We start from the raw sequence: 20,359 nt of genomic DNA, 5'->3' as shown, positions 1-20,359 counted from the left end.
AAGAATAGTGGGTTATGTTGCCACCAATGCTCACAGTAGATGTCCCAGAGATTCAGGCTGTGCTCATGTGCTAACTAGAGTGCACTCTGGAGGTGCCCCTCTTGGACTCAGAGACAGGCTCTGGGTCTCATGGTCAATTTTGTGTCTGAGCCTCACATACATGAAGAACTTGTTTTTTTCTCTACTAAACGAAAATTAGGATACCAGAATGACTTGTAGTGACTTAGCTCAGGGCATGTAACAAGTTTTTGTAAGGTAGGTGGCAAATGTTTGTTCCGCCCCGCTTTCTTGATGTGAAAAACAACTAGTGATGGTTTTGCTTTTACTCAGCAGGTGGAGTCGCTGTGAAGAATTGTTACTGATCTGTAGTAATTCAGAAAGTGGCTACCTCCAGCTCAGATTTTGCTTTGCTAAACAAGCTTTTGGCATTGCTGTGGCTAGTCGCAGTGGTATTTTATTTTTTTAGATATAGTGCACCATGAACCCCTTGTCAACTTCTAAGCACTGTAAATGCAAGTGCTATTAAACCTCAATGGAATGGTAAATTATGTATTGACCTCTAAACATGAAAGGACGCATTGGCCATGACATATTGATGACATGCTGATCATGAGATTCGTGATATGAAAGTTAAATTCACTAAGCCTCAGTACTTAAAATGGAAATATAGAAGTTCAGCTGCTAAATCAGAGTGCCTGTCTGCTCCAGAGAAGTGCTGGTAATCTCCCTTAGAGTGTATTGCAACAGTGCTGAGAAGTGCATGTGCTCTCCCTTTCAAATTAAAGTGGTGCAAGAACTCGGTACTGGGCAGTACCCGCTCATTTTAAGCACTGTTGAGCCGTCTTGCCGACTAAGTAGCAGAAAACAATTCCGCTAATATAACCCAGTTATTACAAAGAGCAGTCAGAAGGGCATATATTAACCATTTATATTAGGGAAAGTTATAATTAAAATTAATGAGGACACACCCTCCAGTCCTGTACCTCTAATTGCAGGTGTAATAGTTCGATTAGTTCAATTAAGTGAAGTAGGCCTGCCGTGCTGCGCCACAATCCACCCAGGATTGCTTCATAACAAGTGGCAGTTTGAAATCCTGCGGGAGACCCCCTGATAAAATGGAGGACCCCGAGGGAGCAGGGATGGAATGTAGGCCGCGTGCTCCTCTCCCGCTCAACGTCTGCTCTCCCTGCTGTCTGCAGAGCGCTCCTCCCAGCACAGCGCCCCCTCGCAGTCTGAAGAGGACTCCCGGACTCTGGTGGGGGGCGCCGTGATGCTGTCATTCGTGGCGCTGCGTGCGTGCAGGGGTGCTCCTCCATGGTGCCAAGTTTCAATTATATTGTTGTCAGGAAATGTGTCCCGAGGGCGAGGGCATTATCCTAGCATCACATCCTGCTGGCACGAGCATCCACTGGTGACATTTCGGAGTATTCTAATTCCCGAAATGAGAAGCATATTTATCTTGGTTATTCTCATCTAAGGACATCTGTGGGGTTTATTGAAACCGATTGTGCAGCCAGAAAAGCGCATTGTGTATTTGCATTATGTTTTGATGACTTCTCTCTTGGAGTAACAAACTCAAAATGTTTATTTGCTGTCAGGGTCGGACATGGACGAAAACTAGCCCCGGGCACCAAAATAAAAGGAATTAAATACCAACAAAAGTGTCCCATGTTTGTAAATTGGAGCAGTTCTAAACGTGGAAAGATATGCTGTCTATGTTTTTTTTAAGGGTAATGAAGACTGCATGGCTTTGAGATTGCCGCAGGCAATGCTTGTTTTAATGTCATGGAAATCAAGAGTAAAACTCAGCGTAATCCTGTGCAGTGCCCCTCACTCACCTATCTCATTGCGTGCATTGCATTGTGCTGTGTTCTCACTTGACTGTGAAGTCACTTCACTCACTGCCTGCGAAGCGCCCCTCTCACTCAACGGAATGACTGGGTGCACTTTTCTCCACTCCCTCGCACAGCGCTGCGCCTCTTCCTCCTCGTTGTCTGCACAGCGCTTCTCTCCCAACTCACTCACAAGCATTATGTCGGAGGGTGGAGCCACACTCAGTTACCACAGAGAGAGGTGCTTGTTGTACCATGGGGTCAGCGGTGGGAGGCGGACTGGCGGAGGTAGGCAGCCCAGGATTGCCACCACGTGGATTTCCCACTAACAGACCGTAGTGGGGATGGTTTATAATATATCAGCCAGTCTGTCTCATTCCACAGGGTGTCCCAAATACGTGAAATAATATGACCATGAACAGAGGAAGAACGGAACCCACGCACCCGGCGAAATGGCCAATCACTGCATGGCTTCACTGTGAAACCATGCAGTGATTGGACATTAAGTTGTGGCACGGTACCAGAGGCAGTGTGTGTGCCACCCCCACGCGCGGCATCCAATGATGGATGCCGCGCAGTGGACCAGCCAATCCTGGTGCTGCATGCAGTGCCAGGATTGGCTAGGGGGGCATTTTGCTGATCGCCCTGTCTCCCTTTGTAAACCCGGGCTGTGGCAGGTGAGTGGCAGGAGAACAAGTACCCCTGGGTCCCGCAGTGCGCCTGCTTCGGCTAGTTGGAAACTAAATCGCACTTGCGCACTAGGGTCTGCTGCAGCCTGAGTGTGTGACTGTCTGTCACTCAAGTTGCAGCAGGCCACCCCCATGCACTCTCCGAAATCGCCGGGTGTGTCCCGGATTCCCGGCGGCTGAATACCTGAATGAATGTATTGATTTTTATGTACATTGTTGTACAGTCAGTAATTTTGCCGGCGGCCGCGATGCGGGTCCATGTGGGCTGGTGGGGCTACGCCCCTAAGCCCCAATGGACGCACCACGGCTGGTCCAGACCCTTATGCTGACATTCACATGTACACGTGTAGCACCTGTAACACATGCACATTGGTATGCTGTACATGAGAGCGAGCCTGAGTAATGGAGGTGAGTTAGATCGATTTTGCATCCCCCTTGCCATCAGTACAGCATGGAGGATCAGGACTGTGCTACTGTCTTCCTGACCAATGGATGTATATTGTTGCCATTCCTGTAGGTGGGGGGATCCAGACATAACTTAGCATTGCCATTTGGTGATGGTAGGGGTGAAGGGTGAAGGGCGCGGCTGCAGTTTCTGTTGTGAGAGGTGAGAATGTTTCTAGGTGAGACCTTTCCTTGTGTCTGTCCCTGATTACAGTTTAAATAAGGGTATACTGTTCTGCGCTGACTAGCCAGACTCTTGAAAGGGGTCTGGTAGTAATCACAGAGAGCGTGTGTTCGTATGAGCAAGTGCCCTCGCCCACCCAAAGGTGGCATGCTTCGTCTTTGGGCTTGCTGCTTCTTGGTCTGGCACTGCAATGGGCCTTTAAAGAGGGCACATTAAAGGAATTATTTTTATAATCACCAAAGGAGGACTGGAGAAGTGAGTGTAATCCAGTCGGTGGGAGAGAAGTTTGGAACAAATGTGAGTTAAAATCAACTATAGAGTTGATAGAAATATCTATTAATAGGAATCCATGTATGTGATTAATTAAAAACAGCGTGAGAAACCTACTTAACACAATGATCCAAGTCTCTCAGATGGAAAGGTATACTAGATGGTACCAGATTAAGTGGAAGCACAACAATCTTAAACACTGGTCAACATGTTTCATGCCTAAATATGTCTTGGTGCGATCAAGTGGCATTTCTTTAGGACCTACGTGGTTGCATACCTAATTTTCTTAAAATTGGGGGATACTAAAATATATTAAAGTATTCTCATTCCTGTGGATGGTTCATGATCCAACCGAAAACAAAAGAGAGCAAACACTCACACAATTACATGTATGTTCACATAAACAGAGTGACCCTCCAGATAGTAGGCAAGGTCCCCTTGTGGTTAATAAGGCTGTAACTCACTCAATGCAGGTTCTCCCATTACTCCTTTAGAAGAGCTGATGACAGCCAGGTGCAGAAGCCTCACACCTTTTTGTGCCTCTTCTCTGATTTGGGTTTCCAGGTTGTACACAGTTGGAGAGCTGTGAGGAGGAGAATTTAAATAACGACAACACAAACCTGTTCTACAGTTTGAGACAGTGAATCTAGACAACCCGTTGAAACGCTGTGTATAAAAGTGGGACCCAAACGACAACAGTTTGTTCTAGTTACCAGTCCTTTATGACCAGGGATGGGAGTGCTCTTCAATGCTCACACAGGACTACTGTGGATGCATGGCCAGTGTGTGCATGACAGCCAATCTCCCTGAGGTGAGGGGACAAATAATGTGTGCTGAATTTCTGATCTTAAGCTTGCACCCACCCCTCACCCCCTTTTCTCGCATGGAGATTGCAGGCTTCAGCCAAGGTGATGTAATGCATTTTGGAGGCTGCTGAGTTGCCCAGGAGCCTGCCCACTGGGCTTTAGGGGAAGTCCTACCTTCATTCAAGAGCAGGTCCTGGGGCACCAACACCCCACGGGATGCAGCTCTGCTGCTATGGGTAGTGGGGGACACATTCGACGGAATCTTCAGGACTACCGAGTAGGAAACTCCTGTCTTTATCCCTAGGGATACTGCTGCCATCAGTGGGTTCTATCCCACTCAATTTCTGCTCTCTGGCAAAAGCAAGTTTCTCCTTGGCAAGGGCAAGTTCTTCCCTTTGGATCCTCAGATTAACTTCCTTCATCTTTGCCTCGTGTTCTCTCCTCTGAGGGGAAGTCATCCCCCTCTGAGCAGACACATGAGAGACATGGGAGTGAATAGATTTGTTAGAGTCTCTAGACTGAGACCTACTTCTTCTATTCCCAAGGTTAGGCCTGCTTGTGGCTAGGTCTGGGGCTCCCCCAAACCCATCCCCATGTAGGCTTAAGTTGGCCCTTGTAAGTCTGCTGACTAAAGCTTGGCCGTTATCTACCTCTTCCTCAGATAAGTTGCCATCTTCCCTACCATCTACATTTTCTGTTTCAGGGAGGTTAGAGTCAGGGTTGTCTTCTAAGGGGGGTATGCTTCCATCTGCTGGATCTGAGGGGCCTGAGTTAGAGGCTCTTCTAGAATCATATGTCTCTAAGAGACCTAACAGAAAAGGAAGGGTAGGGTTAGAACCCTGGTTCATTTTCCTGGAGGTACACAATTGTCTCATCACCTGGAAACTGAGTGCTGCATATCTGGAAAGGACCTGTGGAGGGTCACTAATCACAAGGGGAGTCACTGAGGCCTCTCCTGTGATAGACATGCTTTCTAGTTTAGGGGTGGTGTGTGCACCTACCTACACTACGGGTTTTCCTACTGATCCCTTGCTAAGAGTTGTAGTCAGGGTGTACCAGGCCCTTTCTACTACAACAGCTGGTTCAGTAGAGCTCAGAGTATTTCTAAGCTTGTTATATGTACCTATGGTACCTTATGTGATCTTTCCAATGATATCTCAAGATTATATTTGATAAAAACAACAGCAAGCTCAAATCCCAACCGCTGCACACCAATGTGAGAAGTTGGCCTGATATATTATGCTCACTAGTTCTAGTGATCACCTTGTATCAGTCCAAACAACCCTTATGGTGATTGGTTGTAAGTCAACCTTATAGACCTGCTATCCTAATGGTAGCATGGACAAAGCAGTCTTAGGCTAAACTCTTTTGGCATTTGAAGCCAGCTGTTTTACCACATATAACCCCTTGAATACCAGATGAAAGGACACCACACAGGTTGTTATGAAAATAAACAATATATTTATTACCAACAGACACCTCTGAACTCTTTAGGAGATCAGAGGGCTAAGCACATAACAATACTCTTCAGAAAAATACAATAAGTCGCACAAATTACAATGGTGCCCTAGGGGCACGGCAAACCATATACTAAGTAAATGGTATAAGTAGAACTATAGAAGAGATGAAGATGCCCAGAGGCTGTAGAATCACTGGGGCTACACTACCCTCACCTAAGGTAAGGAGCTGGAGGCCCACGGGACGCGTGTGCAGTGTCAGAACACACATGCGGGTTCCAATGCAAAGTCAATGGGCACAAACAAATTACGAAATAGGTAAGTAAAGATAGTTCCGACTGGTTGAGACTGAAACTACAGGATACCTGGACACTAGGAGAGTCAATCTACCTATGAGCACCGAAATGCTCTCGTTACCTCACCCACAGGCTACGGGTGCATAGGTGTGAAAGTGTGTCGGATTTCTGCATTGAAGTCAACGGAGCCTTGGAGAAAGATGCTGCAGGCGACCAGGAGGAAGATGTCTGGAGTGATCCAAGGGCGGATCGAAAATGATGGAGACCTGAAAGCAGAGGGGACAATGTTCAAAGTCACTAGCCAGTGACCGGAGTGGAACCAGGAAGGAACCAGATGATGTTGTCACGATTAAGTGAAGAGGTGACGCTTGATTCTGCAGCCACGTGAACCAGGAGGTGTCTTCGACAACCAGGATGGAGGCACGAGCTGTCCCACGCAGGCTCTCGCTGTCGGCGGTGTTTGTTCCAGGATCAAGTCAACAGGCCTTGGCAAAGGCAACCCACGCGGTGTGTGAAGATGGCGCCTGGTGCGGATCTGGAGACTCCGGGGTACTTCTCTTTTGGAAGGAAGCAAGGGCCAATCTGAAGCAACCCAACCAGTGGTGTAGATTTCAAGGTTCGTCGTCTAGGAGGCCACTAGCCAGCCGGCAAGTGACCAGACAACGCCTCGAGCAGCAATCAAGCGGAAGAGCCCCACACAGATCTCGTGGATGCTGGTGGGCTGGTCTTCGGTGTAGGAGCTGCTCGGAGTTGGGGCTTCTCAATCCCCAAAGCACTTTCTCGAGGGTGCCTCAGAGGTCGTGCTGGAAGCAAAGTGCAGTTCTTCAAGTATGGCCGGTCCCACGTGTCTCGTCGCACCTACGGGTCTCAGCTGTGCTGCAGATGTGGGTAGAGGTCGGAGAGGTCTGGGAGTCCTGGTCTCGTCGAGCTCTGAGGTCTGGTTCCGGCAGGAAGGATGACAAAGTTAACCACTAGGACGCTTGATGGTGCCTGCTTGTGCAGGGTGGTCACTCCTTGGCCACAAGGGAGATTTCTTCAGTCTTCTGTGGAGCAGAACGTTGAAGTCCAGAGTTTCTTCGTGTAAAGTTGTTCAGGATAATCTAATTTGGAATGGGACCAACTCCTACCTTTATTCTGCTAAAGGGGGTTGTACTAGTGACTAGTTGCCTCCCATGGGTGGACCAGGAAGGTGGGTGGTTACACCCCCTATCCTTTGTCCGGCTTCGCGCCAGAGCTGGGGCTGGAGTGCCCCAGCAACTGGTTTGAACCGGCGTATGCACAGGGACACCTTGTGTGCCCCAGGCATGTCTCATTCCTTTCAGCCCTGCCTATCTGGATACACAACATCCTGTCTGGGGTGGTGCTAGCACCTCCCCAGGCAGGAAACCCTTTGTCCAGGCCTACGTTGCTGGAAGGACTCCCAGCAGCAGGAGGTCAGACTTGTGTCTGTGGCAGCAGCATCCATTTTGTGATGCTGAGGCTCAGGTTAACTTTAACCGGGGTTACAGTTACATACATGTCGTGTCCCTCTAAAAGTGTGGAAAGCTACCCCCGTTGCCAGAACTGGCAAGGGGGTAGTATTCCAATTCGTATGACACATTACTCGACATGTTTTTATAATGCTATACCAAAGTTAGCAATAACCGTGAGGATTATAATGCACTTAAGAGTATATGGTATAGCGTTATCATGGAACAGCTATAAGGACATGGTTCCAAAAGCTGCAGACAGGCTCAGCTCATGCTAGAGCACCATCTCACATAATTCCAAGCACTCTGCCTTCAGGATTGATAAGGCCTGCCATAGGAGTGACTTATAGGAGTATATGTGTCCATTTTGGGGTTAGATATAGGTATACTATATCTACAGCAAAGGGTGATTACACCACCTTGCCCCAGCTGTGTTACCAGCCAGTTGTGTCTGTTTAGGTGGCCAGCCAGGGGTGGCATAATACATGCTTTAGCCCCTGGTAGGCCTTGTGTGCACTAAGGCCCTGGGTACCTATGGTACAATGTACAAGGACTTATAAGAGTGACCCAATACCAATTGGTAAATGCACCTAAAGTACATGTGTGTCAATTTAGAGAGGGAACAGCTAGGCTGTGGGTCTGATTAGCAGGCCCACAGCCAGGGAAATTCGTAAACCAGTGAAGCAAAAAGCAAAAATCTGGGGTGACCATAGGATTGCAGATCCTACTCTCCTACAACTGGAAAAAGGAGAGAAGGAAGCAATAAAAGTAGTAAAAGGAAAGGAAATATTGAAAATAAGAGGCTACTTAATAGGAGGACACATGGCAAGAGCTGTGATTCGAATGTAAAAGGCAAGCAAGCAGATGCAAAAATGATGGAGATAATGAGCAATTGGGGCTGGAAACTAACAACAGCAATATTGAATGCAGACCTAGAGCATATGAGATTGAGACGAGTAAAATCAAACATAGAATGAAGATTAACGAAATCTAGGAAGAGAAAGAGAGGAAACGTTTGAAGAGAAAAGAAAACGTAGAGTAGGAATTAATGTGAAATGGAAATGTGAGAGGGTGACATACCTACTTAGGAAGAGAACACGTAGACACGGAGGGGGTTAGAACCACATGGGAAGGGTGACACAACCAAGGTCGGCTAAATGGGGAACCAGGAAGACTTCATGAGACATGGACAAGGAACATGTGGAGATGGAAGAGATGACAAAAAATTAGGATAGTGAACTGGAATGAACAGTAACAACAACAATAATGAACAATATTAGCAAAAAACAATTCACAATTGTATAAATTCATATTCTCTGAGCAGAATATGCTAAAAGTATTGCTATTTTATAGACTAGTTCTGAAAACAAAGAAGGATTAAGATAAGGAGAACAAAAAGTTCAGTCAGCATCATAGAAGCAAGCAACATCTAAGTTCAACCCTTAAATGAAGACGAAGTTCCAGAAGATTCCATGGTAGACGTTTTGTATGATTTGATGACACTGTGCAAGCGCAGCGGATCCTCATATGTGGTTGTTCTGTTGTTATATGTAACTTTTAATAAACAAGGGTGGAAAAGGCCATATCTGGCTCCCAATGAGCGCAGCTCAGCTCTCATATTTAGAAAGGCTTTGCATCGGTTAGCAGTGACTTTAGCGTAATATTGATAAATAAATAGAGAGGAACCCGACCTAGTAATCTTTGGAGAAGACTTAACTGCTGCCAGTACCTTCAATAAATCTGCATATTCTAAGAAGTACAAGATGACTCCCCTTGGCCTTTGGGAAGATGATGTATGAGAAGGCAAACATCCTAGCCGATGCGCTCGTTGGATGTTTAGTACTGTATCCTCTGGCATGTGAAGGATCTTGGGGAGGAATGATTTGAAGAGAATGAGCAATTCAGTTCCTTTGAGCCCTTCTCCCAATCCGTAGATACATAAGTTGTTCTGTTTATTGCGATTTTCCAAGTCCTCAACCTGTTTTTGGAGCGTGTAAAATTGAGCATGAAGGTGCGAGATATTGGCACATGTTTCTTTTATAGAAGTAACACTATGCTCAACTGAAGAAGCCCTTGCTTCAAGCAGTGACCAGTTGTCTGTCAAGATTTGGAGTTTGGTATTGGTCTCTTCCATAAAAGGACTGAGCGCTCTTATTTCCTCCAACAATAACTCATGGACACAAGCGAAATTTGTTTAGGAGGCAAGGGAGGGTCTTTTTTCAATCATTTGGTGTTAGATTTTCCCAAAGCAATTTGAGAGGATTCCATTGTTGTGTCTGAATGTTGCGTAGATGATATTAGAAAGTCTTCTGATTTAGAAAATTCAGAAAAAATCCTTGAATTCTTTATAAAAATGCATTTTGGTGTAAGAGATGAGAAGTACAATGACTTTGTTCTGCCCATAAATCCTATACCACGCACTCTTTTTCGGTATGCATTCAATTTGGAAAAGGCATTTTGCAATAAGAATCACGTCAAGGAAGGAAAAGCCATGGGAAAAGGATTTGATGTAACTAATTATGAAGAAAACTGTAGAGCTGAACCATGTAAGTCCCTTGTAGTTGAGAACATTAGTCACAGATCGCCCGAAATGCCTCCTTTAGCGGCGTGATATAAGGAACAAGAAAAGTGCGCAGTGAACGTATTCAGGGATGAAATTAAGATGGCCGTCATGCAGCTTGCCTCATTGGTGCAGAAACAAATAATGATTAGTGAAATGCAGTATTACACATAAAGTTCCCAATTGACAGAAATAACGAATGGAATTTATAAAAATTTCCCTCTCCATGGTATGTAAGGGGCAAATCGCACTATTAATATGGAGCCTGGTGATGCTGTGCAATAAATTAAGGAAGACTTATTAAGGGTAACAAGGCAGCTAAAATGGCTACTTCATAGATTGCATTAAAAGCATAGAGAGTGGGCTTAATCAGACTAGCCAAGCGCTACAGATGAAACATGCTGCACAAAAGACATTCTCTAAATATGAATATGAATATCCTGTAGATGGGGTAGCATGACCGCTCTGTCAGTGCGCACTTTGTTTTGGGACTGCTGTGAGAGAACTTTCCAAAATGGCGGGCACAATTGAAATGGAGCCGTGAAACACTCACTGCGGTGAAATGAAGCATCTAAAGTCCATCAAAAGTGTTGACAGACATTTTAAAATGGTCCTTGCACCTTCCGATGTCCATTCACATCGTCAGCACAAGGAGAGGCTTTGTGTAGAATCGGGTCTCCTGAATGCACAACAATACTCGTCCGCCGCCATATCCCGCGGGTGCCAAGCCACGTCCCATTTCTGGATGGTTTAGACACTTTTAAGATTTGTAAAAACTAAGCACAATACTAGTACACCGCTCTCATACAAAATAACTATAAAATGGCAACAGCTTGAACTTTCTACTCTACGATCATGAGAAAGGTAGCAAATCAGATTATGTCTTTCATTTTAGGCTACATTTTAGGTTAGTTGTGAATGTTTAGCATTTGTTAACCCATTTCCCTCTCTTTCAAAAAGAGATTCCTGTCTACGTATATTTGCAATGTTTTCGCGATCATCACAGAGAAATCGCAAAAAAATCGAGAGTCCAAACCTATGTTTAGCTTCAGTTTAATAAATTCAAATACTGCACAACAGTCTATTACATATTCCTCAATCAGAAATGAAAGTTTATTATTACTTAAATTGTGTCATAACTCCTCAGCCTAAAAAAAAAAAATCTGTCTCTTTAACACCCTTTCCCCAATACACTTTTAGCTGAGTGTATCTAGCAATCCAGTTATACCTGTAGGTCACACAATCACAGGACATTCTAGTAGGATCATGCTACTTCCAAATGAGATACAGCAGGTGTGGTTCACTCAACCGATTCAAAAGCCTATCCATGTCTGTGTTGTATTTCTTTTTTTAAACAACAGCTAATAATAGAACTTCTTCCTAATGCATCCAACACACTATCTAATTTTAATCAATTACATTCTGACAGCATCCAATCAAATATATATTAAAAAAAAAAGAAAACACCTAATTTTTAACTACTATTCTTTTGGAAAACTACCTCATTCAGCTCCAGCCATCTCCTAACTACTATTGCTCCTTAACTTCAAAATTCTTAGAGTATGAAATGTTGGCCAGAGCTATATCCATTGGGTTAACCGCATCGCTGCTGCTGTGATTTTTGCGCTGTGCGGCATTTTTTAAATTACCGCGATACATGACGAGCTCAGCTCGTCATCAGCACACGCCACCCGTGGGTGATGACGAGCTGAGCTCGTCATCAGCATCAAAGGGGTTAAAGAGGCTGCAAAAAGAGAGGTATTGAGAGGGACTTAGGTTTGCCAAATGTGCAGATTACCTGGTTTGGCAGGAGAGGGTTAAGTTTCATCAGTTACTGGCTTTGGTTAAATCCATTGTGGATTCCCAAGCTCCTTACCTCATGATTGTGCACTGTGGAGGCAATGACATATGTCAATTGACTAGGGTAGGGCTGGAAATTGTAATGAAAGAAACCTTTGCAGAACTGATGTTGCTTTTCCCTCACACTGTCTACGTGCACTCTAATATATGCCAAAGACAGAAATGGAAGTAGTCAAATCAATTCTGTCCAAAGATTGACAAAGCCAGGAAACATGTTAATAAAACTTTTTCTCGGGGTGTGGCCATGCATTATGGCCAACAAGACCTGAGCCTTCGAGGTCCCAGCTGGCCTTCCAGTAATCCTGCAACATCCTGTGGCTATGATCCTACGATCATGGTAAGATCTGTGGCCCCAACCTGGGTGGGATGAGACCGTCACAAAGCAGGAAGACAGGAGGTGTGAGAAGTTGGCCTGGTATATGATAATCACTAATTCTAGAGAGCACCTTGCACCAGTCCAAACGACCCTTATGATGATTGGTTGTAAGTCACCCTTAAAGACCAGCTATCCTAGGGGTAGCATGGACAAAAGCAGTCTTAGGCTAAACTCAAGAAGGCATGTTAATCCAGCTGTTTTACCATATGCAATCCTTTAAATACCAAATGAAAGGACACCACACAAGTTATATATTACAAAATATATGTATTTATTTCCAGAATAATCCCCTCTTTATGAGCACAGAAGCACAAGCGTTAAACAAAGAACTCAATATAACATACAATAAGCTGCACAATTATGGATATACCGGGTGGCCACTCCAACCATATATTAAACAAGCATTTGCAATGCAATAGGTCTCGCATTAGGAAAGTTTGAGCTATTGGTCTTGTAAATGACAATTTTTGTATTTATGTGTGGTTTTTGAAAATAGCTAAATTAATAGCTTTGTCATTTACAATGCCAATAGCTATAACTTTCGCAAATGTGACACCTATATCATTTGCAATGCAACATGTTTTGTATTTACGTGACTTAGATGTATTGATATATAGTAAATAACAATGGCTTATATTGTTTTTAATAATTAATACTTAAATAAAAGTGATTGTAATTTATAATGGCAATAGCTTAAACTTTTGTAAATAACTTTTGTGAAGATTATGTTCAGTTTATTTTATTGTGACGAAAATCCAAGAACAGAAGTGAAATATTAACAGACGGCAGAAGGGCACAAAAAAACAGTCTAACAGGGCGCAGAAAGGCACAACAAAGTATCAGCGGGAGACACAAATAGAATGAATTAGTGCAAGAGTACATATTGGTGGAGATCTCCAGATATGAATACTGTAGTACAGGGGCTGCGAGTGTGTCCGAAGCGTTTTAACGTGACAAGAAAGGTAAACGGTGCACATGGAGTGTTGGTGCAACCAATGTCAATAAACTTCCTGTACGATAAATGTGGCGGAAAAAAGTGTAACAACTAATGAAACAAGTACTGGTGTGCGTCCTGGGTTTATTGGACTGTGTGATATAGACGAAGAGAAAAGAATGATGGTGCACTACGGGTGTTGGGTGCGATAAGTATAAACAAGTGATTGATGAACCATAAAACCACAAGTTTGATCATGTTATGCGGAAGTATGATCGGTAATCATACCATTCAAGTGGGTAAAAAAACGCGCCAAGCGGAGTGATCAAAGGTGACGAGGTGACAAATGCGGAACCCAGTAAATAGATGAGTAAATACTCACGTATAGTGTACCAGAATTACAAAATTTCTGTATCTGTGAAAGAGACAAAGATACTGTTACCGCGAGCGGATAATGGCATGTTGTAAGCATAATGGCGTGCGACAGTTAAAAAAACTTACTTGGAACTTGAAAACGGTGTGTTCAATGCGTTTCTGTAAACGGTGTCTGGAAATGTCGATTGCCCGATGGTGATCTCGGAAAGGAATGTAGACAAACCGAAAGTGACGAGCGTATCCCGAATGTGATTCTGGAGCGTTCAACTAAAATGAACTACGTGAAAAAAGAGACTTGTAGTTCTGTGACCTGTGCCGGATAGTGCTAGTGAATCTGAGCGATGCAGTAGATTGCGGAGTGTCAGTAGTGTGGATATATTATTCCCATGTAGTAAAGAATGTACTCTCGTGCGATTGCAGCGTATCATTAAAAAACTAACAAAATAAAGGTAAAAGGACATGCTTTGTAACATCAAATGAACTTATGTATGAGTAATCTACAAACATGACAATAAACGCGAGTCACGGCCTGGCGGCCGTGAAAGTGAAACTACGTCCGGCAGGCCGTGGGCAGTGAATAATTAGGGGAGGAGAAATGCCTGAGGCAGAGCGCACTGGGGGGAAGCTTCAGATGCCTGTGGGAGGGAGGCTGGTGGCTTTGATGTGCACGCGCTTTTCACAGGCACTGCATGGAATCGCCCGATGGTTAAGCTCTGGTTAAGCCCCAATATCTCTTGCAAGCTCAATGCGCCAGCGCATTGACAGGCTCGACCTAAAAAGTGGTATAAGTACCATGTCACGGACAATGGTAAGGCCTAGGGCCTTGGGAATCACTAGGTCTACACTGGACTAACGAAGGTTAGGACATAGGAGGCCCACAGGATGCGGGTGCAGTGTCTATAGGCAACCGCGTTTACCATACAAGTCAATGGTGCATAAAAATCTGAAAGTTGTAGGTTTAGGAGACTTCCGACTGGACTAAAACTTAGCCACTTGAAACTAGGACACTAGGGATGTAAATCACTACAGGGGCACCGGAGTACCCTCGTTACCTCACCCACAGGAAGCGGGTGCAAAGGTGCCAAAGTGCGTCGGGTTCTCTGTGTGAAGTTCTATGGAGCCTGGAGGAAAAGATGCTGCAGGCAGCCAGGAGAGAAGAGTTCGGTTGGATCCAAGGGTGGATCGAAGATGTAGAGTACCTGAAAGCAGAGGGGACAGAGTCTAGGTCACTAGCCAGTGACCCGGATGGAACCAGGACGGAACAAGGCAATGTTGGGTTGCGATCAGGTGCTGTTGAGTAGATTGTCTCCGCTGCCACATGGACCAGGAAGGATCGAGGATGACCAGCTGGTGAACACTGGCTGTCCCACAAAGGTTTTTGCTGTCGGCGGTATCGGTTCTTGAATCGGAGTCACCAAGCCTTGGCAAATGCAACCCTCGCAGGACTCGAAGATGTCTTCTGGATCAGACCGGGAAGGTCAGATCGATGGCTCCTTTTCCGGGGAGCTAGGGCCAGTCTAGAGCAACCAGACCAGCAGTTCAAAATTGAAGGTTCAGAGTCTCAGAGGCCACTAGCCAACGGGCAAGTGACCGGACAATGCGTTGAGCATGAAAAGTGCAAAAGGGCCCCACACAGCACTCGGTGAGTGTGAAGAGGTGATCTTCGGTGCACAGGCTGCTCGTGGCTGGGGCTTCCTAATCCCCAAAGCACAGCCTCAAAGGTGTGTCAGGGGCTGCGCAGAAAGCACTTTGCTGGATTTCCAAGATGGCCGGTCCCACATCTCACGTTGCCTCCACAGGTCTCAGCTTTTCTAGGACTGTGGATCGGGCTGTTGGAAGTCTGAGAGTCCAGGTCTTGTTGGTCTCTGTTGTTGGAGCTCCGGTGGGAGCAACAGCAAAGAAAACCTTTGAGCGCTTATGGTGCCTGCTTGCACAGGGTGGCCACTCCTTGACCACAAGGGAGATTCTTCAGTCTTCTACATCGAGCTTTTATGATATGTTTTTATATATATCGAAATAAAGCTTACTTACTTACTTACGTCGAGTAGGATGTCGAAGGGTCCAGAGTTTGGTTTCAAAGTTTCAGTCAGGATGATCTGATGTGCATTGGCACAGCTCCTACCTTTATTCCAAATCAAGGGTCTGGATCACCTGCTAGGTCCCTCCTATGGGTGGGGCCCAGGAAGGGGGTGGTTACACCACTTTCCCTTTGTCCAGTTTCACACCAGAGCTTGGGCTGGAATGCTCCAGCACCGGTTTGAACTGGACTTTGCATGGGACACCTTGTGTGCCCCAGGCAGTGTCTAGGTTCATTCAGCCCTCCCTGCCCCAATCCAATATCTCCTGTCTGTGGTGGTGTAACACCTCCCTGTGACCGGAAACCTATTGTCCAAGCCTCCCGTGCCGGAGTTTCGGTCAGCAGCAGGAGGCCAGACATGTGTCTGTGGCAGCAGCATCCATTTTGTGATGCGGAGGCTCTGGTTAGATTTAAACGTGGTTAAGAAAAGTAACATGTTTTCTCACTCTAGAAGGGTGGAATGCTACCCCCGTCACCAGGACTGGCGAGGGTGTAGTATTCCAAAGTGTATGACACCTTACACGACATGTTTTGATAAAGCCAAACCAAAGTTAGCAAGTAACTGAGAGGATTATAATGCACTTAATTTATTTTATTTATTTATTTATTTTATTTAGGTTTTTATAGAGCGCGTAGTCACCCTCGAGTATCCCAGCGCTGAAACCTCGGACTCCTAAGGAGGGGGGGCACAGGAAAGCTTCGAATAAATCAGGGAAAAAGGAGGGTTTTGAGGGACTTCCTAAATCGTAGGAGGTTTGGTTCAGCTCTGAGATTCGAGGGGAGAGCGTTCCATTTTCTGGCCGTGTTTACCGAAAATCTGCGGCCGCCGATGCGGGTTTTCTTCACCCTAGGGACAACGATAAGGTTTCTCTGTTCAGACCGGAGCGCTCTCGGCGGTCTGTATGGAGTGATCCAAGTGCTCAGAATGGGGGGACCAGCGTTGTGCAAGAGCTTGTGTGCCAGGCAGAGGGCCTTGAAGGCGACTCTTTCCCTCACGGGGAGCCAGTGAAGTTTTCTCAGAGCAGGCTTGGCCGATGTTCTTGCTGGGGTGTTTGTGAGCAGGCGGGCTGCGGCATTTTGGGTTTTTTGTAGTATTTGGAGGGTGGCTTCCGGCGCCCCGAGGTAAACAGCGTTGCTATAATCTAGCCTTGCTAGCACTAAGCCTTGAATTAGCAGGAGGCGGGACTGGAATGGCAGTAGGGGGAGCACCTTTCTGCATGATCTAAGTAGCCCATAGCAGATGCCGGCTGTTTTCCTAGCCTGTGTCCTAAAGGTGAGATCTGTCTCCAGCCACACTCCCAGACTCTTAACCTCTGTCTTAGGGGAGGGGAGGTCACCCATACAGGCGGGCCAGATGTTAGGGGGGAGACTCGAAGTTTTGTGACCGAGGAGCAGGATCTCTGTTTTTGACCCGTTAAGCTTTAGGTCAGAGTCGCCCATCCATTGATGGACGGAGGAGAGGCAGTCTCGCAGGTTGGAGGGCTTTAGCTTGGGGTGTGAGAGGGTCACCACCAGCTGAGTGTCGTCAGCGTAGCTGACGATCGTGACTCCGAATGGGGCGACCAGCTCCTCCAGTGGGGCCATATACACGTTGAAAAGCGTGGGGCTCAGTGACGAGCCCTGAGGCACTCCACACCGGAGGGGAATTGAGGGTGAGCGGCTTTCTCCTTCCCAGACTTGGAAGGAGCGTCGGGAGAGAAAGGATGTGAGCCATCTCAGCGCACTGTCTTGTACGCCAGTGTTCTCTAGGCGCTGGGCTAGGACCTGGTGGCTGACAGTGTCGAATGCCGCGCTAAGGTCCAGGAGGACCACTGCCACTGATCCTCCTGTGTCCATGATTTCCCTCGCGTTTTCTACGGCCGCCAGGAGGGCGGTGTCTGTGCCCTGACCTGGTCTGAAGCCTGTTTGGGAGTTTTTTAGCAGATGGTTTGCCTCTAAGAAGTGGGACAGCTTTTTATTTGCAAGCTTCTCCGCGACCTTACCTATCCAAGGGAGGAGCGAGATGGGTCTGTAGTTGGATAAGTCCGCGGGGTCTAGCGACGGCTTTTTCAGAAGACCTTTAACAACGGCCTCCTTCCAACTTTGTGGGACTTCTCCTTGGGCAAATGAGGTGTTAATGAGGGCCGTGAGTCTGGCTGTAATGGTCCGAGCGATGTTTTTAGTGAACCGTACGGGAACTGAATCGCTGGGAGCCCCACTTTTCGTGGCTGCTAGAGTAGTTGCCACTTAAGAGTATATGGTATGGCAATATCCCAGAACAGCTAAGGGACAAGGTTCCGAAAGCTGCAGACAGGCTCAGCTCATGCTAGAGCACCATCTCACATAAAACCAAGCACTCTGCCTCCAGGATTGTTAAGGCCTGCCATAGGAGTGACTTATAGGTGTATATGTGTCCAGATATAGGTTTAGACATAGGTATACTATATGTAAGCAAGGGGTGATTACACCACCTTGCCCCAGCTGAGTGATTAGCCAGCTGTGTCAGTTTGGATAGCCAGCCAGGGGTGGCAAAAGATATGCTGCAGCCCCTGGTAGGCATTGGATGCACCTATGCCCTGGGATCCTATAGTACACTGTACAGGGGCTGATAAGGTGACCCAAAACCCTATTGGTGATGTACCTAAAGTACATGGTTGTGAATTTAGAGAGAGAACAGCAGGCTGTGGGTCTGATTAGCAGGACCACAGCCACATTTAGTCGAAATCCAGCGAAGTAAAAAGCAAAAAATGGAGTGACCATAGGAAAGCAGACCCTACTCTCCTATAGGAGGCCAACTCATGTGTCAAGCTGGTGGCCGAATGCAAGCCAGCTGAAAGAATTGGCCTGCAGGAGTGCACTGATGGGTCAGACGGCTGCCCAAGCAAGAAAGTGACTAGGGGGCCTGCTGCCAGGGTGGATGCGGCAGTGGTGACGCGCCTCCAAGTAAACTACAGTTCTGCCTGGGAACTCTGACGGGGAGCATGGCTTCCCCCGTAAAGAGGACCCTCAACCACTTATAACCTGGTTGGAGAGGGTCGGGCTTAGGCCTGCTTCGTGGTCCTTGAGCCGGGCCCATCTGCTATTAATACAGCCGGGTCAGAGTGTGGCCTCATGACCAAGTCAGAGAGGAGCGCTGACTGTGGCCTTGCGGTATTGGGCTGTGGCTTTCTGGTGCTGGTGGCCCAGTGACCTGCAAGGGCCTGACTCGTGGAGCCACAACCAGCGGAGAACCTGTGCATCCAGGCACATGGTCCTGCTGGAGTGAAGCTGGGTCCTCGTGAGATGAAACCTGCGGGCACCAGGCTTAGCCTGCCCCATGTGGAATTCCAGTTAATTCTAAGGGCATTGGGCGCGACAGCATGCCCGGACGGGAACCAGTCAGAAAAAGTAAAAGCTGCCCCCTGCTCCCACAGAGAGGGTGCCCGTGTGCACCAGGTTGGCCCGGAGTGCGAGATTCTATGAGCTAGGACCCTCCTCCTATTATCGCGGCCGGGTCAGAATGCAGCCCACATCTGAGTTGGCAAGGAATGCTGACTGTGGCCTGCAGCTTAGGGGACTGGCTGCCTGCTGCCAGCAGCCCGGAGAACTGTGAGAGCCCAAATTAGTGAAACGCGACTGGCAGCACCCAGGCACATGGTCCTGCTGGAGTGAAGCTGGGTCCTCGTGAGATGAAACCTGCGGGCACCAGGCTTAGCCTGCCCCATGTGGAATTCCAGTTAATTCTAAGGGCATTGGGCGCGACAGCATGCCCGGACCGGAACCAGTCAGAAAAAGTAAAAGCTGCCCCCTGCTCCCACAGAGAGGGTGCCCGTGTGCACCAGGTTGGCCCGGAGTGCGAGATTCTATGAGCTAGGACCCTCCTCCTATTATCGCGGCCGGGTCAGAATGCAGCCCACATCTGAGTTGGCAAGGAATGCTGACTGTGGCCTGCAGCTTAGGGCACTGGCTGCCTGCTGCCAGCAGCCCGGAGAACTGTGAGAGCCCAAATTAGTGAAACGCGACTGGCAGAATCAGAACATCGGGGTATGCAGCCCTACTGGAGCAAAGCTGGGCCTTTGGAGGAGGATCTGAGACCTGTGGTCTCCGGGCTGGGCATGCCCCCATATGGAGGCCTGGCTCATCCTCGGGGTGTCAGACATGGCGGGATGCCTAGACCGGAGCCCAGTCCGAAAAAGAAAGAGCAGCTCCCTGCTCCTACAGTGGTCCTCACGTGAGGCAGTGCCAAAGTACACCCGGACTGGGCCTGAGCAAGATATCCAGGGACAGGGCAGTTCCCCAATGCCGTTTGAACTTCACTGGTCACCTGGGGAGTGATGCACTTTAGAGCAGACATGGTGTGGAAGAGACCATCAAGGGAGACTGATCACTGGGACAGGGGGATGCTAGAACGAATGGTGAGATAGTTGCTGCACTGATACTAACAGCCCAGGAACCACAATTGAGTACAGCAGTGACAAGCCCCATGAGGCAAAGGGCAAGGCGGAACCAGGCAAATCCAAGTGAGGGAATGCTTGGTGCACCGCAAAAAGGGCAGGCAGCAGGATTCCAACTAGAGAAGGTCCATTAGCCAAGCACTATGGGCAAAGATAAAGCTGCATGCTCAGCAGGTACCAACAACATCATGCAATACACTAAGCCACGCCACCCCCCACAGCGCATTACGAGACGAAAAGGCGTTGGGGAAGGGGAGGTGGACAAGAGCAGTAGGGAGTCCTTGCATGCAGAGCTCATGTCTGCCATTCAGGGGTCCA

The sequence above is a fragment of the Lissotriton vulgaris genome, chromosome 7 (assembly GCF_964263255.1).
Source record: "Lissotriton vulgaris chromosome 7, aLisVul1.2, whole genome shotgun sequence".
Taxonomy (NCBI): domain Eukaryota; kingdom Metazoa; phylum Chordata; class Amphibia; order Caudata; family Salamandridae; genus Lissotriton; species Lissotriton vulgaris.
Note: the sequence above shows the minus strand (reverse complement) of the source record.